General features: G+C 40.0%; 1 protein-coding gene across 5 annotated transcripts in view; it reads left to right on the top strand.

Moving 5' to 3' along the window:
• The window catches only part of LOC101465475 (hyccin 2), a 50,278-nt gene that overhangs the window by 219 nt on the left and 28,665 nt on the right, over positions 1-21,394 (top strand). For 4 of the 5 annotated variants that reach the window (XM_004555472.5, XM_004555468.5, XM_076875112.1 and 1 more), the window contains exon 2: positions 20,337-20,421. The gene's annotated coding sequence lies outside the window, so the exon portion shown is untranslated. Of the gene's footprint in view, positions 1-88; positions 226-20,336; positions 20,422-21,394 lie in introns of those variants that run through there. The other variant, XM_076875111.1, reaches the window with a different exon arrangement.

Raw genomic sequence — 21,394 nt, 5'->3', positions numbered from 1 at the left:
CACAGCACAGTTGTTGTGTTGATGTGGATGTAAAACCGCGGCAAGGAAGCTTCAACGTCTGCGGGGTGTCTTTTAGGAAAAGGACCAAACAGCAGATTGCTCTGGGCTGGAGCCAGGCTGGCAGCAGTCAGCAGCCCCGGCCTGGTCACGACTGATGGAAAAACGAGGATGTCCAACAGCTGCTGACTGTAACAGGCGTGCTAACGGCATTCGAGCCGAGCTAAGGTAGCTAACGTTGGCGTACAGGTTCAGGCTTCGTGGCAGTGTCGGAGCAACCGTTTGCTAGCAGTTAACTACCTGGCTAACATAGCTGCGTGACCGTTAGGACTGCACGGTGTCTTCAGTGTTTAAGGTTAAACAGTGATTGTGTTGTGACATTACCCCGCCAACTACATGTATCCACCGCAATTTATACAAACATAAATGTATACGTAGTTGAATCGCACAATACGTTGCAGCATTTTTTTTTTTTAACAAACGGTTTTATTTTGATATTTTTATAAAAAAACAAACCAAAACAAACAAACAAACAAACAAACAAACAAGCGGAAGTCCCAGGTTTAAAACTCTCGACTGCATTTATAACTTTTTTTTTAAGGCGGATTCGTTGCTTCTGAATAAATAACCCATGTGTAGAAACACGCTAGCATGGCCAGTCTGTTTATGTGTGTGCATTTATACCATAATAACCTTAAACTTGCAGCAGCTTCAAGGTGATTTCAGGTCCCGTCATAGATGCATTCCTATAGTTATATGCTGGAATGGCTTAGGTATGAACAAATAACTTAAACAATGCTCTGCTAATTCACCTAATACATGCCTCTGCTGCTCAATCAATTAATCAGTCAATAAGTTAATCAAACTTTATTGATATAGCATCATTCATGGAGGTTAGGGCTGTTCAAGCTGTTTAATAGATGACTGATAAGCTGATCATGAGGAAAAATTACTGAAACTAAAGTAAGGCTGGATTTAAAAAACAAAACAAAACTGGGTGCTGAGGTCTATTTGTATGCTTTGACCCAAGTGCCTTGGAACTGAGTGTCAACCAAGCAGTATTAGTGTAACTGCACCTACATTTAAATATGCTTTATTAATACACATCAAATGGCCATCATTGAGATGGGGAGGGGGATCCTGATTGATAGTGGGATAACTAATGCAAGCCACTTGAAAACCCACAAAAACCTCCTTTAAAACAGCACAGGTTATGAACTGGAGATGGTGGAGGTTTTTCAAAGTGATCATAAAGCTAAGCATGTTTGTGTCTTACTTTTTACATTCCTTCTTCCATACTGACATTTTGCTGTGGCTCAAGACAGCAAACAGTAAATTAAAAGGATACTGCTTGGAGTGATATTGGTCTAGGCTAATAAGCCACCATTACACTAATGGCATAATGAGCAAAGGTGTGGAGCTCAAGCTCTAGATAATTCCAAGTTATCTGCTGCTCATCCTCAGCCTTCATCCTCCTCTGTCCTCCTCCTGCCTTGCTGTATTTCCACCACCATGTGTTTTGGGACTAGGCTATCATCAGAGCAGCGGCCTATTTTAGACAGAAACTCCAGTTACCCACTTAATCTGTGTCTCATGTCTCCAGGAGTTGAGTTTCATGTGCTGCTCAGTGGAGTAAATGGTAACCTTGTCGGTGACTTTGGATCATATTGTGAAGCTGGTGGATTTGCTCGATGAAGGATTGTATGCTCATAAAACTATTGGCTGATGGTTTAAGGACTCTTATGACCTTTGTATTAATATAGTGTATGTAAGATTTGACAGCATATTGGTTCCACCTCTGCACCGTTTGTGAGTAAATGGAGACATCTTTGAGCCAAGCCAGTTTTGCCATAACGGTATTGAGCCCAGTAGTGTGTTGCCTCCTTCCCACCCACCAACAGTGATGCACACGCTTAGGGGATCAAAGCTGTAATTAGCCTGCCATGGATTAGCAATGGGGACTATTTTCCATTGTACTCACCCACAGCGCCAGAGGATCACACAGGCAGGCAGCCCCCTGCCCTTCCTTTCCTTCCAGCAGAGAAGAGCTGCATCACCATGTTTGTTGTTGTCACTATGAGTCCACAAGCAGACAAGAAACCTCACAATTCCTCCCTGTAGAGTCTGAATATGTGGGGATTTCAGATTAGAGCCTTTTTGTTTTTGTTGGCTATTATTTAACATTTAAATTGGTTTCTACGCATACTTTAAAGTCTTCAAAGGAGTCCGTTTTATCATGTTGCGTGCGGTCTTGAGTCAGCTGGATATGTGGTTGGCATGCAGAGAGAGCCGCGGGGTGGTTGATTCACTGCGCTGCCAGGTATGAGCTCTGTCAGTGTGTTGGCTGTCTCAGTGATGTACAGTGAATCTCTCCAACATGAGTTCATGAGAGGCCGAGACGCATGATGTTTGTGCTGAACTACTCCTACAGCTACCAGTATTCGTAGGGATCCACTGATGTATAATCACGGCCACGTGTTTCACATTGGTTTTGTGATGCCTAAATGTTCACTGATGTTAACTTTACAGTTAATCTTAATGAAGGCTTCTTTGTTTCTTTTGTACAAAAGAGGAAATAAATTACACAGAAACAACAAAATTAACAAAATTTTAACATTGGCATCAGCACAGAATTTAACCATCATGCATATATCGCTGTAACAATATTTTTTACCTGCAGATTATTTACTTAGTGTTTAAAATATAAGAGAATATTGTAAATGTGTGTTAAAGTTATTGATGACCAATAAATCTTACAATATGTGATTAAAAACACTGCAAAACATTCCTTGACATAGATTAGGAACTTTCATCTATATGAACCTAATGGTTGCTGTAATGTTCAAAATAGTATTTTTTTTTTGTTACAAATAAAGCAGAAAGTAATAGCATCTGTATAGCCAACATATATCGTTGCACTGTTAAACATTGTCGCATAATTACAGCTTTTTGTCGTATCGTGAAAGCCAAACTGTAGTTTTGAACATCTTAAAGTGTATTCAGAAGGTGAGCAAATATTCAAAACCCAAAGATAAAAGGTTTATATTAAGTCATACATTTTATTTATTTATTTGATCTAAATGGATACATAGTGTATGGGTTTACACACTCACCTAACAAGCAAAAGATCGCTGGTTATGTCCTGGGAGTAGATATGAATCACTTGAAAAGGCCATAAATCAGGAAGGGTGTCTGAAAAAATCCAAATATGCTGAGCTATCCAGTAGGGGTGGGCGATATAAACGATATACGATAGAAACGATATAAATTTGGCCAACGATAGAGATTTTGACTATACTGCTCTATCGCGATAGCATATGTTGATGATGTCACCAAGCTGCGCCTGTTTTGGTCAAAAGCATCACAGTGGCTACAACCATTATCATCTGCAAATTATGCCGAGAGTCATAGCAAAGAGATGACGCACTTTTGAAATATGGGGAAAGCCAAAAACTCTGCACAACCAGAATTCATACATAAGGTACACTCTCGATTTTTGAGAAAATTAAAGGATTTTAAGTGTGCCTTATAGTGTGGAAAATACGTTATACAGAAGAAAAGAATATATCGCGATATATATCGTTACCGCACATGCTTCAAATTATATCGCGATATGAATTTTAGGCCATATCGCCCAGCCCTACTATCCAGTGGGATATCATAGCCACTAATATCTGCTAATATGATAAATTTCTTATTAACTCATTCACTGCCATTGACGTCTATAGCCGTCAATGGCAGTGAATGAGTCAATGGGTTTAACTCATTCACTGCCAATGGCTGGCAGTGAATGAGTTAAGGTGGTTGTTGAGTAATTTTCTGTCAATTCATTCATTGACTTACTGACACATTAATGCCGTAGTTGTTTTACTTATGAATTGCATCTTAAAAAAGCAGCCATCACTTCTAAATTGTCAGTTGTACAAAAGTGTATGAGAAAATACCCAAAGCCTTTAAAACACACATATAGTTGACATATATAGGAACTGTTAAACATACTGTTTGGACAGAACATTTAATAACCAGTGCTTGTGGACACTGCATCAAATATGAGACAAAGGGTGAACACATCACTGTACCAGCTCTTTATTAAACACCTGTGTCAAACCTGTCTGATATGATGTGAAAGACATTTACATGTGCTTGAAGCGGAAACATTTAAAGCCGTCCCTGTTTATATTTAGGTGGTGCTTGCTGGCAGTATTTGCTTTTATGTTTGCGGAGTCTGTGTGAATGTTTTGATTGTGTAAGATTAACTGTACTATCCCCTAAGGGAAGTTGCCTATTCCCATGTGAGACAATATCAGGCTTTATCTTCGTTCTTTTGTACAGTAAGACTGGTTGATACTAGTGTCACAAGCTTTCACCTGCTTTAGTGCATTTCTGTCACTGACTGCTATGTTTGCATACCTCTGTTGATAAAGTTGTGCCGTTAGATCAAGTTAAATTTTAAGCCGCCGCTATACTCAGGCACAGCAAATAGGTAATTACCGGCAGGTATTTATCAACCATGCTCAAACCTGTCTTATACACTGTTAATGGCAAATTGAGAAAACAAACAAGGCTTTTAGTGCATAATGAAAGTTGTGTTTTTCATACTTTAAAAATTGACATTGACATTAAATGGAAAACCAAAGAAGTAGAAATGTTGCTAATGGCTCAGTCACACTAGAATTAAAATAGGACCGCAACCTCCTCCTTGTGCACATTTGGTGACCGATTCGAAGTACTTGCAGCAGCTAATTGATCTCTGACAGACTGAGCATGAAACACCTTCAACCTCGATTGCTTTTAAGGTAATTGCAAAGGTCGCTTAGTGGGAGGCAACCTGTCTCCAGAGAATCCTGGCCCAACTCATACTAACTGCAATCACTCACAGGTGGATTGGCAAATGTTATAATTGTCTGGTTTAACAGACAGGTTGCTTGCACATTGCAGTCGATCTCCGTCTGCTCCAGTGAGCATAACTCATCTGCAACGTTTCTTTGCAACAGAGGACTTGACGCAACTGGTTGCCAACTGGTTGTTGTCTTGTTATAGTCATATATAAAAGCAAGGTTAAGACACAGTGCCTGTGTCTTTTTGCAGTTATATCATCACAATTTTTGAATTTCTTTTTCACATCTGTGAGGTTATGGCTAGACTCTGAATTAACGTAGTTAACATGAGTTTGCATGTTCTCCTTCTCCCTGTGTGGGTTCTCTCAAAGTACTCCGGCGTCCTCCCACAGTCTAGAGATATGACTGCATGTTAGGTTAATTGGTGATTGTGACTTGTCAAAAGGTGTGATTGCAAGTGTGAAGGGTTGTTTTGTCTCTGTGTTAGCCCTTGAACAGACTGGCGAGCTGTCCAGGGTGTAGCCTGCTTCTTGCCCTGTGACAGCTGGGATAGGCTCTGCCATGACCCTGAATTGGATAAGTGGAAGAAGATGGATGGAATGATCAGTGAGAGTCAAAGTTGGAAGCAATAGGATACATCTTAACCTTTTTTCATGACATGGCATGCACTACCTCCATGTGGGTGCAGCTGTAGCTGTGGAGAGAGAGAACCCAGCAGGATAGCAGTGCGAGTAGCAAAGCAATATTGTCTAAAGATTTTTTTCTTAGGCACTTTTGTGGCAAGATTTTACTAAATAGGTTTGACAGGTCGCTAATAGATGATGACAAAGTCACTAATTAGAAACAGTTAGGTGACCTGAAGGTGATCATCGCTTCTGAGAGGTGAGAGAGATGTCATATACCCAATCCAGAAGTTGAAAACACAATATTTACACAACAACACAATATCCAAACAGTTGAATATTTGAGTGAATCCCTAATTATTTGATCAACTGTTGGGGTTTTCTGGAGCCCATAATGTCTACCTTTAAATTGGTAGACATTTAACTACGTATAGAGGGGCATCTAGTTTAATAATAAGTTTTAGCACAAGTAGAGCAGAAACCTCCACCCACTAATTTACCACCCTGGGTTTGTTTCTTCACATCAGGCATTATCCTTACATCTGCAGACAGCTGGCTTAGTGGTGTTAGCTCTAGCACTGATTCAACTAAGTGTGATCTCCAGTTTAGTCTGGTTGCTCCATTTCTCATAAACAAATAACACTTTGTCAGCAAGCATAAACTGATGTGCAGTCATCAGTTAACAGTAAAGCAGAAATCAGCAAGTCCTTAAGAAGGGGGAGCTTGCAAACGTTTTTGCTTCGGATTCCTCCTCTGTTGTAGAGACCGAGAGGTGACAAGGGCCAGTAATGTTCGGCCATCATATTCTTAGAAGTTCCTGTTCTCTGCTGGGCTTTACCTTCCCTTCAGTCAGCTTTCCGCTCTCCTGCTTAGCTTGCCAGTCACGACTCAGCGCCTGTCTGAAGTTGAGCAGATGCCAAAGCTTGTTTGATTCCAGGAGCCTTTGAATTATTGGCAGTTATTTGTTGTTGTGATATGATGGAAACGATAAGGAAGAATGTGGAGGCTTGTGATGTTTTCTGGAGGGTTTATATAAACCTTGCCCATGAAATATACATTTAGAGAAACTCTGAAATGCAGTAAAATTGGTTTACTTAGTCTGATTGTTTTAAGATGTGTAGGTCCTAAAGTAACTGAGCAAGAGAATGACCAGATCTTTGAGGCTAATGCTTATTAACTTGGCTACAGTCCCTTGCAGATTTCATAGAACAGTGCCATGCGCAGCTGATGTAATTTCTTTGAGTCTGCTGCAGTGATATGAATGGAGCCAAAATGCGGTCCACATTGTTCTCGATCATACAGTATGACTGGGGTGGAAGGAAGTTCAGGGACTAAGTTCTCTGATCCAAATCCTCGGGTTGCGGTCTCAGCCTGTGGGCAGTCCAGTGGTCTTGGCATGTCATGAAAGCTCAGAGTTGCTCATTGTTAAAAAGACTGAGGGCTTAAACAGCAGTAGAGCGCTTTCCTCTATTTCACTAGAGTGACATTAAATATATGACACACACGCTCTGAAAACACTGCCAGTAGTGGGATTAGTGGTCATGTGTCTTTATTTAAAATGTCAGGGAACTTGTGACTGAGAAAAGCACTCTCCTCCACCTCATGGCTCCTGTTTTACAATTGTAAATGTAATGCAGCACAGTAGGCATTTGTGTGGTGCAGAGTAATGTTAACACGTAGCTTGTGTTCGTGCATTGGAGCACAGTGGTGCCTAGCCCTAAGCCAGCTTTGCAAAGTAGCTTTGCACTTATATCTATCCATTAATAGATAATAGACAAAGATCTTATTTGTAGTTAAATGTTAAAAATAATAATAGGTTGGCCATTTAACCATTATTATTATATTAAAAGAGGCAGCGCTGGTGGAGTCAAACTCTGCTGAGGAACATGTCTGAGTTATTACTGGTAATGTGACCATGCCTCCCAATAGGATACCCCAGAATGTGGTTTACATGCATTTTCCAGTTCAATAAAACGCATATAGACTGACTGGGCAAAAGCCCACGAAAGCCCACAGACCTGGTACAATCAAGATCTCTACTCTCTTTTGCAGATGATATGGTTCTGTTAACGTCATTGGCTGATGACCTATAGCTTGCATTGAAGCTGTATGCTTCTGAGTGTGAAGTGGGTGGGCCTCAAGTGGAGGAACTCAACTATTTTGGGTTCTTTTTCACAAGACCTGGATGTACTGACGCAAGTATCACGGGAAGAGGCATGAGGGTGACTGACAGATTAAGACAGTCTGTAGTGTTGTGGATGCTGTTGTGGTGAAGATCGAGCTGTGAGTGGTGGACTTGAGCTTCCTGAAAACCTTATCTGAGATCTTTTTTGGAGATATGATCTGGAGCTCGGTTATTTAGAAGTGGCTTCAAGATAGTCTTGGTAGAGATGGGCTGCACTTGGTTGCATTTTTAAAAAAATCACTTCCTGGGTGTCTCATTTGGACCCTTTGCACTTGTATGTGCAGTGTGTCAAAACAGTGACATGTCAACTTGAATTTCATTTAGGGATGAGGACAAAGTTGCATGGAGCAAAATGTAATCTGTGGGGCAGATGATAACCAAGGCTGCATAGCTTTGGCCCAACACTGTGCTATATGCCAACATGGGCCTAGTAAGATGGTTTGTGCTGAATGCTTTTCCTTAGATGTTACAGTGGAACTCACCAGTGCAGGTGGGCTGGGTGTGTGGGTGGGTGGGCAGACAGCATAGACACCCGAATTTGTGAATGCGATAACTCAAGAACAGGGTGATGTGGATTTTGGAAATTGATACCCTTGGTGCATTTACTAAAAATTTCAGTGATGTCAAGGTCAACGTAAGAGGTCAAATTTAGAGAAAATCTTGTGAATTCGATAACTGAAGAAGGAAGTCACTTAGGACTTTCAAATTGATACCATAGGTGCAGGTACTAAAAATCTTGGACGAGTTTGAATATCAGTGACCTTGGAGTCAAGGTCAAGATCAGGGTCAAGTTTTCTGAAAATCACCTAAGATTTTCAAATGTATAGGTGCATCTACTGTGACACTGCAGGGTAGCAATGGTGGCCATCAGTATTTGTTTATTTTTGTTAAACAGGTGATGTTTCTGCTATATCTGTAATTTCCTCACTTGTATACATGTCTCTGTGTGTAGTAAAATTGTTTCTGATATCTCAAGAATATCACCTCAAGGTACATGTTTTATTTATGATAAAATAAACAGTACCACTCCGCTTTCTTCACAGGAAATTGCCCTACAGTATAGTGGAATTTACTTTAAAAAGAGGCAATAGCTGTGTAAAAATTATGTTCACTCAAACTCACTGTAGATTATTCACTGTAAAGAATCAAACTGAACGGGCACTATGGAGAACCCTGCTCTTGTCAGACTGCACCTGTTTATCCTGTGTCTGGATTTGTGTACACACAACATTTGCATTGAAAGCATTTGTGTGTCTCAGTTTGATGAGCACAGGATGGGGGCTGGATGCCGTTGGCAGTCACCTGTGTTGTTGTGTGTTGTGGTTCACCCTGTCTAATTGGTGGAACCTCTGTGTGTGTGTGTGTGTACGCGTGGGTGCGTGTGTGTGTGGACTTAGATGCACGGGCCCATCCCAACACGTCTGGCCCTGCAGCTGCAGCAGAGCTAATTTTAGCCCAGGATGTGCGTACGCCTCAGTTCCCCTTTGCCTGGCCTATGAGAGATGAGGGGAGAGAATGAGGGAGAAATGGCAGCCAATTTTTCACTTTCTCTACCTCTCCTATTATTCACACCTGTATTTTTTTTCTTTCTATTAATATCTGCCTGCTATATATATATATTTCATCTGTTAAAGAAGTAGGTAGTTGTGACTCTGTCCACGTGTCCGAGGGGTAGCGGTATTGATTTGCACAGGAGCACATTGATCTTTTAGTCATTGTTGCCTGCTTCTTAGTGACCTTTACTCACCAAAATGTCCTTTTGGTCAGTTAGTGTCCCGCAGAGGCGTGTGTTTACCTGTCTGCCCCTCTCTCTTCAAACTGTATGTGGCTATCATTCTGTGCAGACTGGGGAAAAGGGCTTTAGGTTGTTTTTTTGTTTTTTTTTTTAAACTATAAATAAACTTATTCCATTCCTGAGTGGACAGCCTACTCTGCAGGTGAGTGGCAGGCTGGAGTTACAGTGGGTATAGGCACAGGGAGATTATACCAGATTGCCCCACCATAGTCAGGTATTAGAGTTAATCCACCTACCAAGGGAAAATGTCTGGATAAAGTCTGTGATAATAATGAGCACCAACGAGGAACATTTTAGTCATCTGGTAACGTCAGTGATTTGAATTTTGCTGCATGTTAATGGGCAAGGTTGTGACTGATCATTCTCTTTGCACAGTATTAGTACAAAAATAGCCTAACTTGAAACACGTAGTACGTTGACGACCTAAAAATAGGCAAAACAGTTCTTATAGATCATTGTATTCATCCAGTCCATCTATCTTAAGGGAAATTATCTCAGAGGAAAAAATACTCCCTGTACCAGCTTTGTCTGAGATGTGTGTAAATGTTTAGTCTAAACCAGCTATCCGGTTGTTCAGTGATGACACGACGAATCCTACTTCCGGGCCTAAAGTAGTCTGCGTTTAATATGGCTTTTGTGTTGTTAACATGTTTAATGTTATGTATTTTCTTCTATTTGATCTCAAAAAGCTCCTAAAACAGTCAGTGATCACTGTTGACCTCCCTCGGCTTTTATTACCGCTAATCATTTATTTAAGCTCAGTTTTTAAAACCTTAGGATGTAACTACAGCCCAGCCCATGCAGCAGTATATGAATGACTAACCTCCTATTGTGGATGGATTATCTCAGTTGTTCTCCTGGCTGACGTTTGGTCCTTTTACAGCATCCTGCCATGCGATTACATTTGTTCCTGACCACCGAGAACACTCACGTTAACTTTTATCGAGTGGGAAAAAAGTTAGCTTGTTTATATTATGCTAACATAGCTGTGTTGTTAGCGGTCACGTAGCACATCATTATATACCAGCTAGCCAAACTTCAGTAACCCTACAAACGTCACTGCTGTTTAGTTTTCTGTCTTCATTTATGCTGGAAGTGATAACAGAGCTGTACGTTTGAATTTGTTTCCAAAACCCCGCAGTCAGGACATGCTATATTGTATTTAGATAGAAGCTTATAAGGGCGACCGTGGCTCAGGGGGTTGGGAATCGCATCTGTAACCGGAAGGTCGCCGGTTCGATCCCTGGGCTCTCTGTCCTGGTCGTTGTGTCCCTGGGCAAGACACTTTACCCTACTTGCCTACTGGTGTTGGCCAGAGGGGCCGATGGCGCGATATGGCAGCCTCGCTTCTGTCAGTCTGCCCCAGGGCAGCTGTGGCTACAACTGTAGCTTGCCTCCACCAGTGTATGAATGTGAGAGTGAATGAATAGTGGTATTGTAAAGCGCTTTGGGTGCCTTGAAAAGCGCTATATAAATCCAATCCATTATTATTATTATTATTATTAAGCTAGCTAGCTAACTCCCTGCTAACTTCTAACTCCGTTAAATGTCATAAATTCCGTTTTCATGGATGCCTGGATGTTAAACTCAATTGTTACACCTGGTAGAGCAGAACGCTGATCATTTTATTAAAGATGAAAGACTTTAGACAGTTTTTCAACTCTCAGTAAGCCCATAGTGATCGTTTGATATATGGACCTGCAGCAGAGTTTAGGTCCAGACACGGCTAGTGACGTCAGACTGAACAACCGGATTAAGCCTCTCTAGACTATCTTTACAAAACTATATAATGGTACTAGAGTATAATTGGAGTTGATTGGAGAATATCTGTTTGTACTGATGGTCGAAACATAGACTGTATTTGACTCTGGGTTCTGACTTTCTTGCTAAACAGATTTTTAAAGCAAAGGAAATGTACACAACAGAGATCATTAAACGGTCGCTGGTAATGATGTCATTTGTTATGGTCATAGCGAGCAAACTTGAAGGCAAAAGGATGGCGTTAGAAGGGGGCCAAACTGCAGGGAGAGACAGCTTGCTCAGGTTCAATAATTCATGGCTGACTGAGCTAAGCTGACCTTGAAACGTCCCCAGTGTTGGACTGTTGAAACCTGGCCCAGCTCATTTAGGGCAGAGAAGTTGAAACAAGTACTCATATGTGTGCAGCCTCCGTTTAGGGAATTTTTTTCTTGTCCCCCATTTTTTGGGGGATGTGTCACTATTTCTCACATAGCATTTATGACTTTGGTTCACATGTGTTCTTGACTTTGATTATGTTTCATATCAAGTTTTACTTCACTTTTAGGATGAGTAGAGGTGTTGTTGTTTTTTTTTTGTTTTTTTTATATGACGAAAAGAAATGCACCCTTGCCATGAGAAATAAGTTTTAGTGTCATAAAGTGAAATAGGTAATGCAAAAAACTCAATTACACCTACCTCTTCATGAGTATCAAGAATTTGATTAGATTAGATTACAACAGAGTGAAAGCAAACAGTAATCCCAATTTGCTCTTGCCTGATAACTTACCTGTGCAAATATTAAAATGGCAAACAGCCTGTAAGCATGAGCTCGCCTCCTTTACCATATTTCCCATAGATACATTTGCATGTGCATCAGCAAAGGCGTTTTAAAAACGAATCATTATTAAATAATACCATTTAGAAATTTCTCCTCTTTGTGACAGATAAATCATTGAGCAGTAGTATTAGCTGCCTCTTAAGCGAGTCCACCAAATGGACTCTAACATCTTAGCCTACAGTTGGGAATTATAATCTTTTTTCTGCTTTGCTCTTGATGGGTTCAGTGTACCAAAGGAGTTCCCTACCTACTGTGGCGTGATCCTGTGGCTCACAGATCTCCTCAGCAGAATAAAGACTATTAACTCCAGCTGCATTTCAACAAGCTATAGCTGAAGTCTAACTTTCAGATGAGATCCTCTCTGGAGAAGCAGCTGCTTGATATCAAAGTCTGCCATAATTGTGGGAGTGAGCCAGCTTAAACCCAACTGTAATCCAAATAGCTGCCAAAGTTGGAGCAAGGGGAGTTGCCCACTTGTAGGTTGATGGTGGCATAATCAAAATGTTAATGACTCACCAAAAATACTTGGAAGGCTGTTGGTATTTGGTGTTGGGAAACACTGCTTTGCTTGATGAAGTTATCCGGTCGTTAAGTCTGACGTCACTAGCCGTGTCTGGGCCTAAACTCAGCTGCAGGTCCATATATCAAACGATCACTATGGGCTTACTGAGAGTTGAAAAACTGTCTAGTCTTTCATCTTTAATAAAATGATCAGCGTTCTGCTCTACCAGGTGTAACAATTGAGTTTAACATCCAGGCATCCATGAAAATGGAATTTATGACATTTAACAGAGTTAGAAGTTAGCAGGAAGTTAGCTCGCTAGCTTCTATCTAAATACAGTATAGCATGTCTTGACTGCGGGGTTTTGGAAACAAATTAAAACGTACAGCTCTGTTATCACTTCCAGCATAAATGAAGACAGAAAACTAAACAGCAGTGACGTTTGTAAGGTTACTGAAGTTTGGCTAGCTGGTATATAATGATGTGCTACGTGACCGCTAGCGACACAGCTATGTTAGCATAATATAAACAAGCTAACTTTTTTCCCACTCAATAAAAGTTAACGTGAGTGTTCTCGGTGGTCAGGAACAAATGTAATCGCATGGCAGGATGCTGTAAAAGGACCAAACGTCAGCCAGGAGAACAACTGAGATAATCCATCCACAATAGGAGGTTAGTCATTCATATACTGCTGCATGGGCTGGGCTGTAGTTACATCCTAAGGTTTTAAAAACTGAGCTTAAATAAATGATTAGCGGTAATAAAAGCCGAGGGAGGTCAACAGTGATCACTGACTGTTTTAGGAGCTTTTTGAGATTAAATAGAAGAAAATACAAAACATTAAACATGTTAACAACACAAAAGCCATATTAAACGCAGACTACTTTAGGCCTGGAAGTAGGATTCGTCACGTCATCACTGAACGACCGGATAGTGACTGAAATCCGCTTTTCAAAATGGACACTGAATATTTGAATTACTGAACTTTGTGGGTGTTTATCAGTTTTGATTACAGCTGCTGGCTCATATTAAGTTGAAATGCTGGTGGTGTAGATGAAAGAAACTACTGGTGTGATCACAAACCACTTGTCACAGTATCTGCAGAACATGACTTACATTTTTGCCAGAGTGTTAGGACTTTGCAAGTTCTACTTAAAGGTACTGCACCCAGTTTTCACACTGCTGGCTAACGCTACTCGAACATTTGCATCTGTTGTGAAAACATTTCTGTTTCTCCTTTTTGTTGCAGATGGTTCTAAAGTCTGTTTTGAACCCTCACTTTCCAACATATGTTTGTAGCATGTGGTGAAAGATAAATTTGTAGCACATCTACCTTGACTTGGTTGTGAATTTTTTTTTTTTTTTTTTTAATTTCCAAAAAAGTTGAAAATTCTTTCCTCGGCATGCTCATTGAAAAAGTCTGATTGTCTGATTGGGTCTGTTCATGACTGCTCGTCAACAGGGATTCATTCAGCAGCAAAAACAACAAAGCTGCCATCACTTGCTAGAAAAAATAGAAACTGTGTCGCCAAAAAGTCCAAGCTGATTAGTTTATCTTTGTTTACACAAACAAGCATAGTTTGTTTCTGCTGTTGATTATAACCAGGACAGAATAACTGTAACGCTCTTGAGTGCTGATCTTGTCTCCCCTGCTCCGAGTGCAAAGAGTGGCTCTCTGTACCTTGTGTGGCTTTAACCTTGCGTTTGTTGACATTGGTTTAATAAGTCTCTCAGTCACGGAAACCTGTGTGATTCATCTGTCTGTAGTGAATGATGGCTATTGTACACACAGCTGCTAAGGCGTCAAGTTCCTAAGGTTGTGTGTTTTTTCATGTCACGCATTGTCGCCCATGTGTCTCCTGTTATTTTACTGACACAATCATCGGTTGTACAGTATATTGCCCATCAGTAAAACTCAAGTTTAAAGGGTTTACGTATTAAGACAGTAAGATAAACACAGATGGCACACATACTCATTACTTAATGTCATAAACGTGTTTGTCCATTAGGGTTGAACACGTCTCAGTGTTGCATCTGTTAGCCGTGTACGTCCATCCAGTCAGTACAGGAGAGGAGACGGCTCATGGCACACACAGCAGCTTTGACCCAGCATTTAAGATTATGTTGTTTTTGGATTTTACCAGCTTGACAGATTTTAAGATGGTTTTTTCATTTGAAAGCTTAGCCTATGGGCACAGTGTTTAGACTCAGAGATTCCAGGTTTCACAGAGTATGTCTGTGTGACTAGGCTACTCAGCTTTCTAAGTTGTAACAGGTGATGTGAATGAAATCACTCTTTCACCTTAATACTGTGAGGATTTTAATAAAATATTCTTCTGTTGAGACTAAACTCTTGCAATATTTTTATCAAATAGAGGAGGTTTTTGCTAGTTATATGGACACGCATGTTATTTCATCAGGTTACCATTTATCTTCATTATATCAGCGAATATAGTGAGATCACAAAAATGGCTAGCAAAAACGTATTTACAAATGTCACATAATTTCAACAACATACACATGAAGTAGTTGTAATGTTGCAGTTTGTTTTGAGGTCATCTAAAGTATATCATTTGTAAGGATGTGAGTTTTTTATATAGCTTTGGGGAATTAGTTTATATGCTGATTATCCTGGTACCCTAGCAGTTTTATATAGTACGTTTCACCCAATTCAAAGCAATTTAAAAAAAATATGTATTTATAGTCCCAAATCACAACAATAGTCTCCTAAAGGTGCTTTATCTTGTAAGCTAAAGACCCTACAATAATTATATAAACCAGACTGATTAACACGTCTAGGAGGAGTTGAGGAACAGGCATTCAGACATGTATACATGCATATGCACACTACGATCATTATAGTAAGATTATTATAAATATTAAGAAAAAAGTCCTCAGACCATTTTTACAAATTCTGTACTCTAGTCTATTACACCGTAAACTGCAAAACTTTTTACATCCCAATCAATCTTAACTTGGTATCTTTAGCAAAACACATATAAGTTTGAATTTCAAAGCATCAGCGTTTAACTTAGTATAGCTTTATGGAGCCGCCCTCATGTCTGTAGCACTGTGCAATCTGACGACTGCTGTGAACCCTTGTGACTCCTTCCACATGCTAAAATGATGCAGGACTCCTTGCAGCTTCTGAGTTAGGGTAATAGGGGTAATGTATGTTGTTGAATTACAAGGCTGAACAACTTAAAACTGGGGTTTGGGGGGTTTGTTAGTTACATGAGAGTCGAGACTTCCACATGGCAGCTTTGCTCTCCAGTACTTAATGTCAGACATGCCTGAATTAACTTCTTTTTTTCTTTTTTTACTTTCCATTGAATAGCTGAGCTTTTAGTTTTTTATCAAATAAAAGTTCAAATAAAATGTTAACTTTTATTTGCCTCATTGCAAATTTACAGTGGAGCGTGTTGTGTGTTAACTGGTCTGTCTTGGAACAAAGTGCACAAATTACTTAGTGTAGTTTAATAGGTTGGTTAGTTGGTTTTGTTTTAGCTGTATGCACTGTTTAGCAGAGTGTTGAGCACAGGAATTGTGACACAAGATTGGAAGCGTTGTAAACAGGATGGGTTGGCACACTACTGATCCCTTGTGAGCCCCGCCAAAGGACAATGAGCAGGTCTTGCATAGAGGAAGAGCATTCCTTCAAGGAAAGTTTGCCTATTGTCATTGGCCGGGACCTCATTAGGTGCATGACATATTTAGCCAACAGTGACGGCTGGCTGGAGTGCACAGTTTACACGCAAATATGGGAATGAGATGGTTGGAGACGGGAGGAATCACCCAAGTAAGTGTCAGCTAATTTTGTGTTGTTGTAATTGGCTGGTTTAAAAGTTTTAAAGTTTGGAGGCCAGATTAATGCCTTGGGATTATGTCATGTTCTTCAAATATTCCTGAGCAGCTTGTGTGTTGGGTAGGGCCTGATAAAGTCCTTTCATGTTAATGAAAAAACTATTATAGACCCACCCTGGGGTTGAAGATACTGCGTTTTATACCATATAGAGTCAGTGAGACACAGTGATCACATTTAATGGGAACTATTCTAACTTCTGTTTCTAAAGAACTAATGATAAAATCTTTCAAACCTTATCTTTATATAACACGTTTCTGTCCTCGTACATGTAATCTACTTAGGTCACAGATTTTGTTTGTATTCTATTATTCAGTCCTTGTCCCTCTCTTTGATCTATTCACTCAACCCGGAGCCGCTGTTACCCTTAGATTTGATGAGTCATACAGAATGAATATACTCGATCTGGTGACGGAAAATAAACACCTTCTTTAGAGCTTACAATAGGTGGAGAGGGTACACACATCATCCCAGACAGATGGGACTGCCTTGGCTCTTAGTGATGAATTGCTAATGTAAGACTCGGTCAGATAAACACAAGGCTGTGTTCGAAATACTTAACAGCAAATGGGTCGCTCGGTGATGTGGCTCTTTCTGCTTCTCAGGGATCTGCAGAAGCCTTTTTGCGTGTCACTAAACAATGATTTATTTTGTCAAATGCAGTGAAATGTTATGGGTGTGGATCCTCAGGATGCATTTTTAGCAGGCGAGGACAACAAGTTGGCCAGCTGACTGTTGCTATGCAACAATAAGAGCTTGAAAATTTCCTTGTGCCGTGACTCAAAATAACCTTCAAAAGTACTAGAGAAAAATGCACACGGGTTTCCATTATGACACAGAAATGATTTTGCTTGTTGGTAATGCATCTCTCCATAGTAGAAATGTTTCTCACAATTGCTGTGTGTCTTTTAGTGAACTGTTGTAGCAACTGTCCCCCTGGTTTCCGTATCGTCAGCTGCTTTGTCCATTTTCATGACTGCATATCTCTCACTTGAGTCATTTGCTGTTGCTCATTTTGGAGTTTATTTGCAATTACTACAAAGCATCAATCTTTAGAGCAGAAAAGATAAGTTGATGACTCAGTTTGCTGACATTTTTTGGACAAAATGGGTGTTTAACGTCACTCCTTGTGGATGTGCTTTTTTGTTTTCAGACGTGTCATAGACCAAACAGGCAATACACTGGAAAACAATTGACATGTTGATTAAAATGAATTGTTAACTGAATCTTATTTTTTTTGCCATAGATATTATAAAGGCGGTCATAACCAAGGCGACCCTGGGTAGTTACGGATTAGGTATTTTGAAGCCATTAGTGTTTTGGTCAGCACCGTGGGCTATTTTGGAACTGTTACCATTTTATGAACAAAAGCCTAATTAGTGCTAGACAGCAGATTAATAAATACAAAATTTTAACTCATCAAAACTTCAGCAAAAACATCTTGTACAGTTTATATAAGGCAGCGGTAGGGCTGCTCGATTATGGCAAAAATTATAATCACGATTATTTTCACTGAAATTGAGATCACGATTATTTGACGATATTTATTTAACCCTTTAAGACCTACTATAGAACCAAGTCCACCAGAGCTTATATTATTTTTTTACATGCTGTAGTGCCATTTGTGGGAGCATTTCAAGTTGCTATACATCAATACAACTGTTATAGCCCATATTTTAATAATATGTATGCATTAAGTCCATAGTAATTACATAAATTGCAAAAAAGTGCAATAAACTACAAAAAAAAATTGAAAATCGCTTTTGTTTTGTTTACATATATTTCTACTTGGAGAAATTTAAGAGGTTTATCCCTCAAAACTTTAAATACAAAAAAGTTGCAAAAAATAGTTTCCCACCACAGGAAATTTATTTTGAGTGTCTTCATAGTTTTATTTTGGAGATACAGCAATTTTTATATACTGCAGGAAAAACAAAAAACAATCCTATGATGCAAATTTGCAAAGAAAACAGCATGTGCATCATTTCACTGTGGGAAGTGTTACGAACAGCTGATAGGAACGGCAAAGCGTGTTTCTGGAATATTATGTTTTTGTTCCTGCAAGCGCTTTTTATGCAATTTTTGCAAAGCTATATGTGGAACGAAACCGTGACCGAGGACAAGCTGATGGCATAAGATGTAAGTACAACTCCTCCGGTTTCATATGCAAAACAAATTATTGCGCTAGCTTACACGGTTCAGGTTCTACAGGGATTTAACAATAGTTACGCAAAACGGAGCGTGCAGCTCTGACCGGCTTTAAAGGGTTAACAATGACTTAAAAAAAATAATATAAAATAGTGTGCAACACCACTGAAGTTTTTTTTTTTAAACTCTCTTTTCAACCAACATCAGTCACTCTCCAAATAACTTCTGCTTAGCTTTTCGAGCTTCCCTCGGGTCCTCTTAATCAGCGGTCTCCAACCTTTTTTGCGCCACGGACCGGTTTATGCCCAACAATATTTTCACGGACCGGCCTTTAAGGTGTCGCGGATAAATGAAGGAGGGGCTAATAATCGGCTCAGTCATTTTTAATGATCGTTGAAAGCCCAGATCGTAATCGTGATTAAAATTCGATTAATTGAGCAGCCCTAGGCAGCGGGCCTTATTATTTGTAGTATAATTTGATTATAATGCTGTAACAGCACAAAGATAGCTACAGCTCCTTCTGTGGGTGCACCTATGACAAGGTGGCCGTGCCTCTGACCCCGGTATCCAAGAAGAGTTTTAAAATAAAGATTCACTCACTGTCAGGTTGTTGTAAAGGTGTTTATTATCCATAGAGACCAACCTCTCTTTGTACTAGGCTGTAAACATGCTTTTCAATTCTCTAAAGTTAACATGACAGTCTGTGGGGATTGTCTCTCTCTTGGAGCCAGCCTCAAGTGGCCATTAGATTAACCCCGCAAGGTCGTCCCTGTTGTTTTATTTTTGCAAACCTTTAGTACCAGGTTTTATAATCATTTGGGCTGGCAGATTATTGAGCATATGAGTATTGGACTTGTGAGCTTGTGATTTGCAGAATATTTTCCTGTTATATTGATTGTTGGGTTTTTCTCTGTATGTATTATTGTAGGGTCTACCTTACAATATAAAGCGCCTTGAGGCAACTGTTGTTGTGATTTGGCGCTATATAAATAAAATTGAATTGAATTGTTGCTGCACAGCAAGAAGGTCCTGAGTTCAATTCCACCATAAGGCCGGGGTCTTTCTGTGTGGAGTTTGCATGTTCTCCCCGTGTTTGCATGGGTTCTCTCCGGGTACTCCGGCTTCCTCCCACAGTCCAAAGACATGCAGTTAGTGGGGATAGGTTAATTGGTCAATCTAAATTGCCCATAGGTGTGAATCTGTGAGTGAATGTGAGTGCGAATGGTTGTCTGTGTCTCTATGTGTTAGCCCTGCGACAGACTGGCGACCTGTCCAGGGTGTACCCCGCCTCTCGCCCTATGACAGCTGGGATGGGCTCCAGTACTCCCCGCGACCCTGGAAAGGATAAGCGGAAGCGAATGGATGGATGGATGAATTGAATTGTGACATCTGTAAAGCCATACACAGGTGTTTCTAAACAAAAGCAACTAAACTAAAAATTTAAGTGATAAAAATGGGGCTGTTTAAAGGTTGCTAACATTTCAGAAATTTCCATTACTACATTGATTTATTCTGTGTCACTCCAAGTTACTTGCTTGACTGACTAGCATGTTGCTTACACTGCATCGTCTGTTTGGATGTCAGTTTCTAATGAGGATAGCACTAATGTTTAAATTTTTTTAAATTCTAGCCAATGCCAGCAAAGATGGGTCAAACACATTTATGAAATCTCTGGGGAAATTATGGATAGACACTGTTCACCATCATCGACGACAGTAATTTTAAACAGTACGACTGTAGTTAAATGTCTTGAGGATGATTCTCCTGTGATGGTGATTGATGGGTCTCTTCTTTACTTGTTGTTGCAGGTGACCCTCAGTGAGTGACAGATGTGTGACACTGTGGAGAACCATTTGCATCTCCCAGCGGAGATTTGAGTTCTGGGACACTGAGGTAAGTGCATAGATGTATACTGCATTATGTTGTTCACATTGTTTGTAGTGTTGATATTCATGACCGTCTTGTTCATTGCTCGTTTCTTGATCATTTTCTGCTTATTTTCTTTGAAAACCATTTTAACATTGCGGTGCTAAAGACATACGAAGGAGAACAAATGCTGGCACACATCATGTTGCGTTGTATCCAACCTCTGACTTACAGCGATATAATCTAAATTATGTTTGTGAAAACGAAGAGTTATTATTTGGGAATATTTACCAGTGGCTGAAAAGGACTTGACTATTGTTCCCATGGTAACTGACAAGCTTGCCTCAGCGACGGTTTGACAAGCCGGAGGAAACAAATGAGTCAGCCTCATAAAGAGCCGAACAAGCTGACTAAAAGAGAGCCTTTCAATTCACAGACTCGGATTTAAGAAGTGCGCGCGCACACACACACACACACACACACACACACACACACACACACACACACACACACACACACACACACACACACACACAAAATTCCACCAGTTCATCTCATCATCTGCTCAGCTCCTGCAGCCCTGCAGCAAATCAGATATCTTTCTCCTTTGATCCTGTTTTGTAACATTGTCAAGCTTATCTGCAGCACCCTGAGATTTGTGCATTAAAGTTTAGCCTCTGGATGTGGATGTTCTGCTTCTACACGTCTGTCTGCAGTTCATTTTTAAAATAAAGACTGAGAGGTACAGTTGGAGGAAGACATGTTGTAAGCTGTGAAACTCTTTGACCAGTGTGCAAACAAATGATATCTGTATTAATAAGTAGCCAGACGAAACTTTATTTAAATTGTTTATTGTCAACAAAAGTCACATGATTGGGAATGATCTGTAACTCTCAGGTTACGGACAAGTTACAGACAGGTTACAGGTAGTGAAGTAATTAAGTATTGCATAAAAACATTTGAATTAAGGAGAGTTGATTACAGATCATTTGCTTTCTTA

Source organism: Maylandia zebra, linkage group LG16, assembly GCF_041146795.1.
Source record: "Maylandia zebra isolate NMK-2024a linkage group LG16, Mzebra_GT3a, whole genome shotgun sequence".
NCBI lineage: Eukaryota > Metazoa > Chordata > Actinopteri > Cichliformes > Cichlidae > Maylandia > Maylandia zebra.
Note: the sequence above shows the minus strand (reverse complement) of the source record. Positions and strands in the feature narration are given on the sequence as shown.